The sequence below is a fragment of the Falco naumanni genome, chromosome 11, assembly GCF_017639655.2.
Source record: "Falco naumanni isolate bFalNau1 chromosome 11, bFalNau1.pat, whole genome shotgun sequence".
Classification (NCBI taxonomy): Eukaryota; Metazoa; Chordata; class Aves; order Falconiformes; family Falconidae; genus Falco; species Falco naumanni.
This window is the reverse complement of record NC_054064.1, coordinates 21,916,275-21,930,957: the sequence shown is the minus strand read 5'-3', so window position 1 is coordinate 21,930,957 and position 14,683 is coordinate 21,916,275. Positions and strand designations below refer to the sequence as shown.

At 42.8% G+C, this 14,683-nt stretch overlaps 1 protein-coding gene across 3 annotated transcripts in view; it reads right to left on the bottom strand.

Moving 5' to 3' along the window:
* ZZZ3 (zinc finger ZZ-type containing 3) overlaps positions 1-11,858 on the bottom strand; it is a 64,077-nt gene extending 52,219 nt beyond the window's left edge. The window contains exon 1 of one of the 3 annotated variants that reach the window (XM_040610125.1): positions 11,713-11,858. The gene's annotated coding sequence lies outside the window, so the exon portion shown is untranslated. Of the gene's footprint in view, positions 1-11,214; positions 11,312-11,712 lie in introns of those variants that run through there. The other 2 variants (XM_040610123.1, XM_040610124.1) reach the window with 2 other exon arrangements.
* Positions 11,859-14,683: the final 2,825 nt, after the last annotated feature.

Genomic DNA, 14,683 nt, shown 5'->3' with positions numbered 1-14,683 from the left:
TCAACCCTATTTTTTATTTTTGACAACTAGTGAAAACAGAGTTGATGCTTTCACAGAAATCTCTATCAGAACACTTTCCTGAGCAGTAATAGCTGATTTAAAGTCAGGGTTGGTGTTTTTTGCATAAAGTTGTTTTATTCTTATGCATTACTTCACATATCTGACAATGAGTTTCTGTTTCTATTTTATCACCCATTCACTCAGTTTTGTCAGATCCTTCTACAACTCTCACTCAACACAGTAGTGAAATAGTCATCAGATATGTATCACCTGTAGACCATTACCAGAGTAGAGGGGTTTTTTTCTGCAATCACTGAAATAATTTTATTAAAATATCACTACTCCACAAGTATTTGACTGAAATTAACAACTGTGACCATCCTCTAACATTGAAAACACCTGTCTATTTTGACTGAAAAGCCCTCCTTAAAAATCACGTGCCAACTAAGGTGGGCACTGCTTCCTTTCTGGAGTTCTACATGCATGCAGTTTGGATTATCCTCACAGAGCTGAGGAAAATGTTAAAAACATTTTTTTATTCACTCTTAGTGATAAGAAAGAACAACTCTACAACATCCATGTACTTGAACAGCCTTTAAGGAAGTAAAATTGTAAATCTCTATGTGAGTTAACAGAACCATAATTAAAAGTGTGTTGCACCAGTCCAGTAGCCTATGTTGAAGGATGCACATTCATTGACAATGAAGGTTACAAAGGTCCAGTGGCAAAGGGTTTTTTTCCTTTCAGCAGTTGGCTTGATTTAAAAAAGTTGCCACTGTTACCCCAAGCAGGTAACTCTCATGAGGATCTCACCATTTTGCATCCTAATAACTGCAATGCTCTCTTCTCTAACCCTGCTCCACTTATATCCATTTAGATACTTCTCCAAAGAGCATTTCCTTACTTTACTCCTTTGTCCAAGGCACCACTTTCCCTGTATCTAACACAGCAAAGCCACACCCGCCCATCATCTCACTCCTTATCAACAGGGTCCATTCACACTCTGGTAAGCCTTCAATCATTCCCTCTTTAATTTTGCAACAAGACTTCCCAGGTGAGGTTTCGTTTTACTGTTAAGTGATTTATCTACAAAAAGGAGCAATCCCACCCCCCTGTAACTCTCAGGCGCATCATCCTGATTTTTCCCATGCATTTGCTTTAGTATTCAATCCAATCTCACAATGAGCTGATTTAGAAAATACAAATCCCTACAAGAGAGCCATTATTTTTCTGCTGGTTTAGCTCCCCAAACAGGCTTACTGTAATAATCAAATGAGCACAGGTGCCAGTGGAAGGCAGGAGTCACAACTATGTATTTTGGTGACAGACAGCCGTTGGATCAGGTTAGCTGTAATGTGAAGCCTTACTTGCAGGCTCTCCCTAATGCTTTGTGAGTGTAAGAACCACGGTTACTTCTTTTAACGTGGAACTCTAATCTTCCATGATGAGGACAAAAATATTTTATAACGGATGCACAGGAAATAATTCAACCATCCCACTGTTTCCATCTACCTGTATTACCCTGCTATAACCTATATTATACTGGAATTGTAAACTCTGTGAGGGAAATATTCTTCATGTATGCTTCTGCAAAGCAGGGGTCATAGCATCATCTGTTTTACTTTATTTTCATTCTGTTTTACTGTTCACTCAAATATAAAACTGTTAAAAATTCTACTGAAAATGTAACTGAAATCCAGCTGATACAAGTCTTCACTAACAGAACCTGAGGCATAAAAAAGCATCAGAGGGGCAAAAAAAAAGTAGACCACCTATATTCTCATGTGTTACCTATTCAAACCCTTGGGGCTCTTTTTGCCATCTTATCATTATGGAAAAACAGTTGTCCAAACTTCAACAGAAGTTAATTTATAAGTACAAAAAAAGTACACTTTTGTTTAAAAGCAGTAGCAAGAGCTAACCAACTAGGGAAGCTGTAACTATAGCCCACACATAGTAAAGTGACAAATTTGAGGGAGGATAAGCAAACAGAACTTAAATTCTAACTCATGCCAATTCTACATACCAGGCCTACTGACAGGACAGATAGGATGAGAAGAAACAGCCACATGATTATTTGGTACAAATCATATAACAAAGCTATAGTGACACATGAATCAAAATGGAAAACGGTACTGAGATTATTACACAGGAAGCCTCTCCAGAGCTCTCCTGTTTCTCATGGAGGACCTCCTGCCTTTTTCAGATGGTTTCTTTTGAGAAATTTCTTGGGCCAAGTAAATACAGACATACAACAGTCTAACAAGAGGGATTTTTAAAAGGCAGTTGATCTAACTGCAACTAAATTAAATTATGAGCTATACTGTAAAAGCAGGACACAAAGGTCTGATAACCAGAGTTACCTCCCAAGTGGAAAATCAATGAGACATGAGTCACACTGGATAAAATTACATTAACTGGCCTGCCTTTACCTCCATATCGCTGCAAAAGATTCCCTTTCCACATTCAGAATTTCGATAGAAGAAAAAAAAAAAAACACAACCCTTCAGACAACACAGGAAGTTTCAATAAAACCACTTCTGGGCTGAAATTAACCAGGAATATTTTCTGATTATGAGTGACATAACTGAATTTCACAAATACTAACAAGAAATTAATTACCTGTATTGTTGGTGTGGAATTTTTTCAACAGTCATAAAACAACAACAAAAAACCCCCGTCTAGATCTTAACATCAAGGAATCTATTCCTTTACACTTACACACTTGGATAATTTGAATGATCCTGACAGGAAACTGTACTCCATAATGCAATCCATTTATGAGAATAAAATACAGAGGATTCTTGAGGATTTGCAAAATTCTCTTTGGTTCAAAAAAACTAAGACCATCAAACTACATGTCAAAAACCACACTGAGATAAGACTTAAAATCTAAAAAGTCTCGAAATTAACTGTAAAGTAGGAAGAGAAATCTGAAAAACACAGGCTTCACTTTGGGGCGGGGCGGGGGGGGGGGGAAGCTTTATTTGCACTAGGACATCATACAAAGAGCAAATGTTTCTCATTCTTCTTTTCAGCACTGGCTGTGAGACAGCAGCTATGTAAGAACCTTTTCCATCTGAAGTATCTTAGGAGCCTTCTTAACAAAAGGATCAGCGGATTCCCAGTTGTATGATCCAGAGAAGTCTCAGCTGACCTAACTGTAGAGAAATGACATAACTACACTTAGTTCTGTTAGAAACCACTTCCTCACAGATGGATTTAGAACTATGCAAGCATATATGAAAAGTAATTGTATAACTGCAGTTTCCACAATGCTACTGTAAATAATGACTTTTTTCAGCCTTTCTGCTTTTTTATAATGCACTGGATGTAGCAGAATCTCCAGAATACTGACACAATAAACACCATGATTCTGCTAAAAATAGAAAACTAGTATAAAAAAAATAAAAATTATAAGCTGTAGTGGCTTTCTATTTTGTCTATTTTTTCCAGGGCAAAATAATTTGTAAAAAAATACAGAAAAGTTGCAGACTGAGAATTTAAAAGAACTTGGAACATCTGGTTAGCTTCCTTTTTCCTGAAGCCTAGCTTTTGAGGAAATATTCAAAGAACAGTGCTGGCAGCATAGCAAAGCACAGAAACATTGTTAAATCTTTTCAAGTGACAATTTAGACAGAGCAGTTACTAACAAAAGCAATATAATCATGCATACCTAACCAGTAAAACTCAGTGCTAGTTATACTCTGACTTTCAGACACGTACAGAGAAAGCATAAGTGAATGAAAAGAAGGTAGTGGGTGGAAGAGAAAACGTAACAATATATTCTAACTTTAGAACTATTAATAAAATACAGTTTCTAAAGTTGCCGAAGAAATTTTATACACTTGGAAGCAGAAAAAAACCCAAGCAAACAAACCCCAGCATCTGTTGAAATGCTGATAGATTTCCATTCTACTTTTTTCAGTCAGTCACTGCCTATACACTCCCCTAGTACACTCTGCAAGAAACGCTTCTCCAAACTCCAGGTTAAAACAGTCTTTTTCAGACAGTTCTGTCTTGACAATTTCTTCTCAGTTCAGCTCTTCAGGTGGAGCTTAGGGAACAGGTGATCTGTCTCTGCCTAAGACTTAAGCCTTTGTGCCCTTACTGCATGAGATACTGTGACCCCTTTATAATACTGTACAAAAAAGCCTCTGTCCTGAAGTGATACATACAGGGAAAATTCCTGGAAGATTTAAAATATTTGAGGAAAGGAACAAGTCCCTTTTCTGACATCATACTAATACAACGAACAGTATTTGCATTCTTCCTTTGTTGATTTTTGGAAATAAGATTCTCATTAACAGCTTTGAGATCACATTCATTTAACTGAAATAAAGTATACAAACCCACTAGAATTAACTTCCACCATGTCCTACTGCATTTACATGTCCTACTGCATTTCTATGTAAGTAAACACTGCATCAGGATCTAAAACCAGTGCCATATCAGTTACCAAAACTTTTGTTTCTCAATGGTTTAGTGACCAATTTCCCATCAATTAAAACAAACAGAATGATGACACCATGAGAAGTTAAAAGTATATATAGTTTAACCCATACCACTGGTGAGATGGAAAAACGCCCTAAAAGCCTAATTACAATAAGACAGTAATAGACTGAAAGCATTATTTTATCTAAATCCTCTACACTGTAGATGTTGAGAATGTGACAGAATTTGTGTCACTTTAGCCTTTTCCTAATTACAGAGCACATACATATGTGACGCTGAGCCTACCCTTCATTCATCATCAAGCCCAAGGCAGCTTTGTCACATTTCAAAAATCAGAAAAGCTTGAACAAGGTCACATAGAGTGTAGGCAGATGATTTTGAATAGAAAAAGTGCAGAATAATTCATTAAATGAAATTTGGTTCAAAACAAAGTTTTATCAAGTTGTCCAGTACTTTTAATCCTAAAAAGATTTAACAATTGATTTGTGGCAAGGTTAGTTCTTCCAGTTTAATCAAATATCTTTACATCACCTAAAAAAAAATCTCAAAGGAGAATTTTTTTCAAAACTAGTATATAGTAGAACAGATACATTTCTATTCAGACTCTTCCATATTGTGACTATTATATAGCAATGGGCATGAAAGACCGAAATCTATTTCTAACTCACAGAACACAAACCAATTCTAAAAGATATCATATTTATATAACAAACTCTGCAGGAACCTGAAGGTACTTTATAAGTGACAATTATCCCTTCAAAATACATCTCTCAGATAATAACTCTATTTTACAGGAAGAAGGTGAAGAGGCATGATTTCAGAGCCTGGAATGCACTTCATTCCCTGGCTCCCTAGACTTAATCTTTTAAACTTTGCTTCTCTTCAACAAACTTCTGAAAGACTTTGACTAGTTCAGTTTCTTTCCACTGGATCATAAAAACCACAAAGGTAAGTCAAAGATCTTAAATCTACAATGAAGACTCTATTAAAGTTATTTTCAATATTACATCACAGAAGGCTTTAACATTTTATAAAAAAACCCTTTAATCAAGGTATTTGATGATTTTTTTATAACTAAATCTTACAGGTTTGGTTTGTGGGGGGTTTTTTGCTCCAACATGAAGTTCTGTTTTGTTTTTTGAAATCATGGCCAGCAAAATTACAGAAAACATAAAAACATGGAGATATAACACTGACAAGTCATCCTACCTCTTGTTCCAAGGACAGAACAATGATACCTAAATCACCTCTAAAAAGAGGTTATTTAACCTCTTATAGAGCACTTTCAGCAATAGATATCCCACCACCTCTCTCAGGTATTTAACCTCGTCATTACCTATCTGTAGAGCTGGAAAGTTTTTCCTAACATCAAAATCTCCTTTTGTGCTCTTTAGGACCATTATTTTTTATCATATGTAGCCAGAACAATTTGTTACATTCTTCTCTGCAGCCATCTTTACCATATTTGCAGCCTATTATTAAGTCTCCCCATCCCTGCCACTGCCTAAACAAGGGCAATTCTTTTAGTCCTTCCTTAAAGGCCATTATTGCAACTCTTCTCTACTCTTCAATTGGTCCAAATCTGTTTGGAGTAACAAAAATGAGGACAACACAACATGCGAGGCCTTACACTGGGCAGTGCAGAAGATTTTCTTTATCTTACATGCAACAACAATCCTGTTCATATATCCCAGTATGACTCCGGTTTTTATGTAACTGCCATGACTCCTTTGTGTTCGCTTTTGTGATACAGCTGCTTATTTGCAGAATTGTTGCCCAGCCAGGCAGTTGTTTCTCATATTTAAGTTTATTATTGCTATCCAAACATATTATTTTGTGTTTCTCTTTACTGAACTGCATCCCATATAGTTCAGGTCATTCATGCAATTTGTCAAGACCATTTCACACTCAAAAACTTGTATTCCCTCTCAGACTTGTACTGTCCCAGCAGTTAGCAAATCTGCTTTGGTCTAGCATTCAGGTCACAAACTGAAAGACTAAACAGGATTAGATTCAGAAAATACACCTGCACAATTCTACTCAATGCATGTCTTTAATTTGAACTGTCCTTAAAGCATTTAATTAATAAGTAACTAACCAGCAAGGCAAATCTTCCCTGACAGTATCTATTTTTGGTGCTTCTAGATTCTTTAGCTGTGGAGATAAAATCCCTAACTTCAACACTACTGTACAGGCAAAGTATCTTTCAAACACAAATATACAGGGGAGGCTCTACTATCTCATCCCCCTTTAATGTATTTGTATGTGGCACAGTAACCTAGTTGCTTAGCTCCTCCAGTTCTCAATTTGGGCTTATACACCTGTGTTTCTTTCTGTAGCAGAGATACTACAGAAACACTTCACAAAAAAATCACAAGCTCTGACAAATCCAGATCTTACATACCTATATATACACATACACCAATAAAACAAAAACCACCACAAAAAGCAGGATGTTACCATTTATGTACCAACAGACAAACTCTCAAGAACACTCATTTCCTTCTTGACTTTTACATTTTCTAACTAATTAAGTGTTTTATTTGAAGTTCAAGTCACTCCATTTTAGGCACACAAATTAGGTATTTCTCATGACAAAGCTGTAAGAAACTGACAAGATCCCACTGCTCTGCTACTGTCATATTCTCTGAAAGGGAAATTTTTACCCTTCTTACCATTAGTTTGTCTGGCACATACACACTCACCACTAACCAAAACAAATATTTGTGTTAAAGTACTGCATGTAAATCTCAACTAGTGAAAAAAATCTCTAAAATTCTGGACAACCAAATTGGCTATCTTGCCAACATTCATATTCCTATGTCCAATGAAGTTCAATAAACTAGAAAGAATGGAAAGCAGCTAATGGCAGTCTAATAGATAAAACATTGCTTTCTGTCTTGTTGCTTCAGAAAACAGTTGATTCCCCTTGTAGCAATCACCTTAATGAAAAGCAAAAATATTTAAATTGAGTATCAGGCAAACTTTAACTATGTGGCGATGAGCTGCTGAAACAAGTAACACAAAGAGGAGCTTTGTCATCGGAGGGAATGATCTCGGTGTATTTCCAAAGGCCAGAGGATTGGACTAGCTGACCTTTCTGTATTTCTACATTTAACCAAATTCATTGTAAGCATCAAAACATCAAAGTAACTTTAAAGAACAGTTATTGTAAGTTAAGCTAATAAGCTTTTTGTTTGAAGATACAAATAACTCTTGTATGAAATTGTCTGTATAAGGAAAAGCAGTTAAATGCAAACTAATACAAGAATTGTGAATACAAACTGTACAAATTATCAATCTACTATGCCACAAAACCAAACTCAAGTATTTTTATTACAAAGCTGCACTTAATCAGAGAATCTTCTTATAAGTCTTTTTGTTTGAAAAGCAGTGTCCAATAAAAGGACACACTATTTAATGTTGAGCTCTGCATTTAAGTGTGTTTTACAAGTTACTCCAACAGAAAGGTTTTCACAAAACTAAAATAAACTCTCATGATGGTTGTTCCAAACCAACAGTTTTTGAAGCAGAAAACATATTTACAAGGTTTTTAAAACTAGAACAATATACCCTTGAGTGCTAAAGAGTGTAAAGTTTACCAGAAGCAAGTTCTTATCATCAGTAGCTTGATTTCCAGCAAAGAACACTTAATTTGGAAACTGAAGGGAAAAAAAAAAACCTCTCAAAAAAAAAAAACCCAAAAAATCTTCATCACTAAAGAGGTGAGAGTTTCTCACTTTCTGCAACTTCACTCCCGCCTACAGAGTGGCAGAATTTTTCTTGCTCAAGGTTTTTAAGGACAAGTTCTACAAATATCTGTCTGAAATAATCTAAGTATGTTTAAACCAACCCTAAAGAAAGGAAACAACAGGTCTTACTGTACTGTATTTCTAGAACTGTGAGTGCAATGTAAATCTATGGATATAAGCAAGCACTGAATACTTGAAAAAATAAGTTATCTCTTGCAAATCTGGTTCTTTATGATGGGAGAGACCTGTATCATCAGTTCCCACACAATGCAAAGACTTCCATTTTGGGGAAAACCAAAACAAAGCAAACCCCAACAGATAAGCTCTGAAGACTTTAAAGAGAGCTTTTCAAACGTGAAAGACTCATTTCACAACAAGAAAAGAACCACAATTGGAAGCAGGGCAGACTGCAAAGACTTCTGTTCCAACTTCCCAAGTACTTTTAGAAACATTAAGAAAACATTTCTTATTTCCCTTACCCAACAAAGTGGTGAAAGGCCAGAGTGAAAGTCTTTCCACCTTGTATCAATCAGACAACTGTGACTGACCAGAAGTCAACCTAACCAAAGTACATAGAATGATCTGGAAGAACCAGAAACAAAAATACCTATAAGTCTTTTGGAAATATTGAGAGAGTAAAGCCTTCATTCTGTGTGAGACTATGGACAGCAGACTGGAATCTCACTACATAAGTATGTTAGAAACACTGATAAATATCAAAGCAGTCACATGCTGTCCAGCTGTAGAACAGAAGCCCATACTAGGATACATTCCCAAATTTTGTGAAATAGATATCTAGTTATTTTTGCACATTAAATCTGTAACAACACTGAGCTAAAAAGTTCTATTTGCTCTTTCTCTTCTTCCAGAAATGTTAAAAATTATGAGACAAAACATATGATTGAACTTCCTGACTAAATAGCTTAGTAACTAAGCTATTTAATACAGCCTGTCTCTTGGTAATTATACACTTGGAGCATGCAACGCGAAGGAAAAAATAATTTCAGTTAATAGTGGTACAACTGAGAATTACAACAACTACTTATATTGGAGTAAATAACTAGACACATAAATTATCAGCAGTGTTTCAATTTAAGGTCCTTACAGACAGACACGGTTGTAGCATGCAACAGTTCTTCATGAAGTCCCTTACTGTAAATTTGAGACAGAACGCTTTTGTGAAATAAGCATGACAATGTTGGAGAAAGGCTGCAAGCAAAGTTGTTCAGGTTCTGAATGGCTTGCTAGAAGTCACACAATAAATCATCAACTGCTAACTCCTTCTAGAGCAATGGGAGTTTCATGAGTGACTTCAACTGGGTGAAAATTTCACCTGATAGCTATCTTGTTGTACATTTTATCACATACTCTCCACTTTAAAAGAACTGCATTTTTCTCCCCTACTGTTTAACACATGCCATCTTTTTTCCTTGAAGAAACTTTTTTCCCCTTCTGATTAAACAAGTATTATTACTCTGAAAGACAGTACAGTAAGATTAAAAAATACTTGAAAACAAACTGCAACAGTAATTTGTCAGCTTATTTTCTGAAAAGTTATACTTGCTTATGAAAAGAATCAAGTTTTGCTAACCCCAAACCTACCGGTCCCTACTAGATCACCAGTCCTTGTAGCAGCTAGGAGGCAGGGCGTAAGCATAGTATCTAACCGCAGGACAGAAATACACCCAAAAAGCATATTCTCAGAAGGCTGCACAACTTAGTATTTAATATGAAATACAGAGTACAATTAGAGCTTCACCCTAAAAGCCTCAGTAAATGATCACTATGCTATTAGTACAGTAATAATGACAATATCAATAGAAAACGGGCAAATATCTGGACAACCACTGAAGAGCTACTACAATTTATTTACTAATGATTACCGCAAGGATATTCCCAAAATAAAGCTTGGAACTTCCAAGCCTAAAGAACATATTCTCTTAGAGAAAATTAGTATCAGTTATATGCAGCCTAAAACCAGATCAGTAAAATGCAGAGTTACGCTCCAAGACTACAAAAATTGCCACCGTTCCTGTCTAGTCAGGGACAGAATACAAGACACCATAAGGAAGAAGCAGAACCATATGCTCTCCCTTAAAAGAGAGATCAGGACTAGGAGACAAAGGGGATACTGCTGAGCTGGGACACTTGGATGTTACTGGAATTATTTTTTCAAATACAAGAGAAAACAGAAATCTATTTTACAAGTTTGGGACATAACGGTACATACATCATAACCTCAAGAGAGATCTGATTTGTGATGTTAAGTATCTCTCTTTTTGGACCCCCACATCCTTAAAACATCAGTGTTCCTACAGGGTAGGAGCAGTTTGGGTTCAGCAGCAGAAACCTGAACGAGTACAGAAGCAGCAGCATGGGCAGGTGTGAAAAGCAGCCGAGACAACAAACACCACGAAGTGCTGGGGGGGGGGGGGTATGGCCCAAGGCTGCAGGTTGGCCGAGGAAGGGCAGAGGCCCTCGGGCCGTGCAGCCAGGCTGGAAGCCGTGAGGGCAGCCAGGAGCAGCCAGACGCACAGTCAAGCCCGCGCCGCGGCGTCGGGCGCCCTGCCCGGCAGGTGACACGGCGGGACAGCGGGGGGCAGCCAAGGGGCTCTGCGGGGCACGCCGCCCGCCCCGGGACGGCACCGGCAGCGCTGCCCGCAAGCCCGGCACTGGCCGGAGGGCCCCGACGCAAGGGCAGAGGCGGCGAAGGGCGGAGCGAGCAACGGGACACGGCACGGGCACCGACGCGGCAGCCTGCGCTCCTCTGGCGAGCCGCCGCAGGGGGGCCGCCGCGGCGCGGCCCGGGCGCTGCGAGGGGCAGCGTGAGGTGATCTGAGGTGAGGCGGGGCAGGGCCGGGGCGGGAGGGAGGAGGGAGCGACGCGGAGCCAGTCGCGCTTCCCCGGGGCGCCCAACCCCGCCCCGCTCCCCGTGTGGCCCGGGGCACGATGGCGGGGAGGAGGCTGGTCCCAGGGTCCCCGCCCCCCGGGCCCCCGTTACCATTACCCAGCACGCCCAGCGCTGCGCCGCCATCCCGCAGCCGGCCCGCTCCCGCAGGGACCGCGCGACCTCGCGAGATTTCCTCTCCTCCCACGCGCCCGCCCCGCGACCCGGCCCGGCCCCGCGCGCGCGCCGCCCGCACTCAGCTCAGACCCAACATGGCGGCCGCGGCGCCGTGCACGTGTCCCCGGCCCCGCCGTGCCGCGCCGGGCGCGCGCATGGACACACGTACGCACACGTAACGCTGCGGGGGGGGGGGGGGGGGGGGGAGCGGGGGGGCGAAGGGGGGGCGGGGCCGCCGCGCATGCGCACGAGGCGCCGCTGCGGGCCAGCTGATTCGAACGGGGCGCGCGAGCCGCCACCTCCTCCCCGCACGCGCTGGTCACGTGGGGGCTTCCCCCCTCTCATTCCCTCCTCCTCCTCCTCCTTCCCCCTCCCCTCGCGGGTTCCGAACTCGGCACCATCCGGGTCCCCCTTCCCCCGGGGCCGGGCCCGCGCCCTCACCTGGCGGCCGCTCCTCGGCGCGGCGGGCGCGGCCGGCCCGCGCAGCCCCCCGCGCGGCTCGCTCCCTCCGTGCCGCCCGCACCAGGCAGCGGCGGCGGCTCCGCACAGCGCCTGCTCCCCTCAGCGCGGCGGCGGCTCCTTCCGCTTCCTTCCCCTCCCCCTCCAGCCGCTGCGGCGGGGACCCGCTCCCTGCAGCTCCGCCTGCTGGCAGAGGGCGGAGGCGGCCGGCCCGGCGCGGGCGGGGGGCGGCCCGCTGCCCCCGGGCGGGGTGGGGGCCGGGCGGGCGCCCCGCTGCGGCATGCCCCGAGGGGAGGGCCGGCCCGCGTGCCGCCGCTCGCTGGGGGCAGGTGCCTGGCGGGGCGCCCCGAGGGACGGGGACGGAGGGCGGGCGGCTGCGACGGACCGAGGAGGAGGAGGGCGGCGCGGCCCGGAGCGGCGCCCGGCGGCGGTGGGTGCTCCCGCCGTGCCGGGCAGCGCCGGGTGACTCGCAAGTCGGCCGCGGCGGCGGGCGCTGCCCCACGGCCGGGCTGCCCCCACGGAGCTCTCGCTCGGGGCTCACCGCCGCTCTCCCGCCCGCCCCGCGTCAGGCGGTGCCCCGGGAACAGGCGCCGCGGGGTGCTCCAGCCCTCTGGAGCACGGCCAAATCCGGGCCAGTCGCGCTTTCTAATCTCTTAGTGCTGGTGGTGCCGGGCTCTCCGCTAACGCCTACGTGATCACCGGCAGTTCCGACCGAATGCGCGCAGCCTGCTCCCGCGGCTTCCTTACCTCCCTGCTCCTGCAGAGGGAGGGGAACTACTGCGTGTATCTTACTGGCCTTGTAACCTCTCACTGTGGTTTTCCCGATACACCACGGTTACAACGTATCTGGGAGACCTTCGTATAAGCCCAGAAACGCGAAAGATCCAAGTTCTCTGTTAAGTAATCGTGAAATTAAAGAACCTTTCCATTAAGAACAATCAGTAACTTCCTAAATTGCTAAAAGATCTTAAGCCAAAAACAGTTTTACTGTAACAGGTGACTAAATACTGAAGAATATTTTCAATTGTTTCCAAAAATTATCACTGGCTGTACAGTAATTCAACTGACTGATATTTTTGTAAAAAAAGCATATTTAATAAATCCTAATCGCCCAAATTGTTAGTTAGACTACTAATTGTAGTCATATAGACACTCATTCTGCAAGGCCAGAGTCTGCAGAAAAAACTCAGTAGCTCTTCCACTTTCCCAAGCAGTTTTCACTTTTCCCTGCATCTTGCTGACTTGGAGGTCTTCTCCTGTGATCAGATTCACACCAACTGAAATCCCGCAAGAGAGAGAAAAAATTATTATTTTTTTTCTTGCCTCTACACCACTGTTGTCACACAGTCAGTCTTCTGTCTGCGTGGCCGAATCTGAAAGAGGAAGGGTGCTTTTCTGCATTACTGCAGGAGCACCTGTAAGCGCCAGAACTGCAGTCCTTTTAGAAATACGTTCATTTAGCTAAGCAGTCGCAGTGGCTAAAGATATTATTGGATTTCGGACAAGCATTAGTGCTTTGACGTAGGACTGAGGGTTCTTCTCAGCTGCTGCAGTGCTAAATCGATTGTGGGTTTTGATGTCTTCCTTTGAGATTCCTATGGCCGTTTATGGGTGCAGCCGAGCAGCGGAGCTGAGCTAATCCATGGCCTGCTGACATAGGCGGCAGCACACTTTCCCTCCCCTCTCCCCTGCCCTGCACTCTGTCCCGCTGCCCAGTGCCCACCTACACACATGGTAAACCAGTCGGACTTCCTAAACCACCACGAAACCGTTCCTGTTCCTGCTGTGGCAGTTTTCAGCTAGAAAATAAGCTGCATTGGCTCACGGCAGAGACTGACAAGAGCCAGCATTTGAGATGAGGTGAGGGAGTGTTGCCAGCAGAGGGGAGGAACAAGACAATCCTCTTTTGGCAGCAGTAACTTTTTGGCAACAGGATTAAACCACTCCAACTATATTGTCTAACCACACCCTACACCAGAATTTGCCTTTAATTTGCTGAGGAGAACTTAAATACTTAGGTTCTGCCATCTTGCCTAAGAAGCAGTAATGTCTGGTGATGGGATGGTAACAAAGACCAACTGTTGCCAATGGTGTGATGTTTCAGGTAGTGGTTCCTGCTAATGAAAGGGATAGTCCTGAGGCTCTTGCCCAACTTCTGCATGCCCCTTCTTTCCCCTGGATTGAATCCAGCCATTGTGTATCTACAGGGTAGTTTGTTCAGCTCCGCTAACCCTCCAGAGGAAAATTAACATGCAAAGAAGAAAAAAAGCAGTCCATGTGTAGCAAGGACTGAGATCAAACAGGTTTATTAAGACCTCTGTCCCAGAGGATTTACATTTAAATCTGGAGAAACCTGGTTTGTTTGAAGCTGGCTGGGGCGCTACATCTACTCTGTTGTCCCCACAGTGCAAAAATCTCTTTGTCATTCACTGATGCTATATCCTGCAGCCCCTTCTCCACAGTATCCTATAGCAGCTTTTAAATAATTCACAGGTATAAAGGATTATGCTCCTGCCTAGCAGCACCACATTGCTTCTTCCAATACTTTTTCACTTCCAGTCAGCCTCCTTTGCTCCTCATACACCTTACCCAAACTACGTCACATTCCTAAGTCTTGTTTCCTCCATGCCATAGCATCTATCTTGTACCAGTAATGGGTAGTTGTATTTGTTATGGGCAGCCTTGAGTATTACTCATTTATAGGGCAATAACAATTTCTCTGGCCTCATCAACATTGGTGGTAGTGGGGGAAAAAAAATACACCAAACAAAACAACACACTATTCTGATCAAGGGAAAACGGTGGGACAGCTTTTCAGCATGTTACAATGGGGCAAGCTAAAATACACTAGATCAGCCCCCCTCTACCAGAAGTTAGTATGTTCTACAAAATCAGGAGCTGAGATACTTTATATCCCTCCACGTCAATGAAACCTCAGCTCATGTCTGTGTAT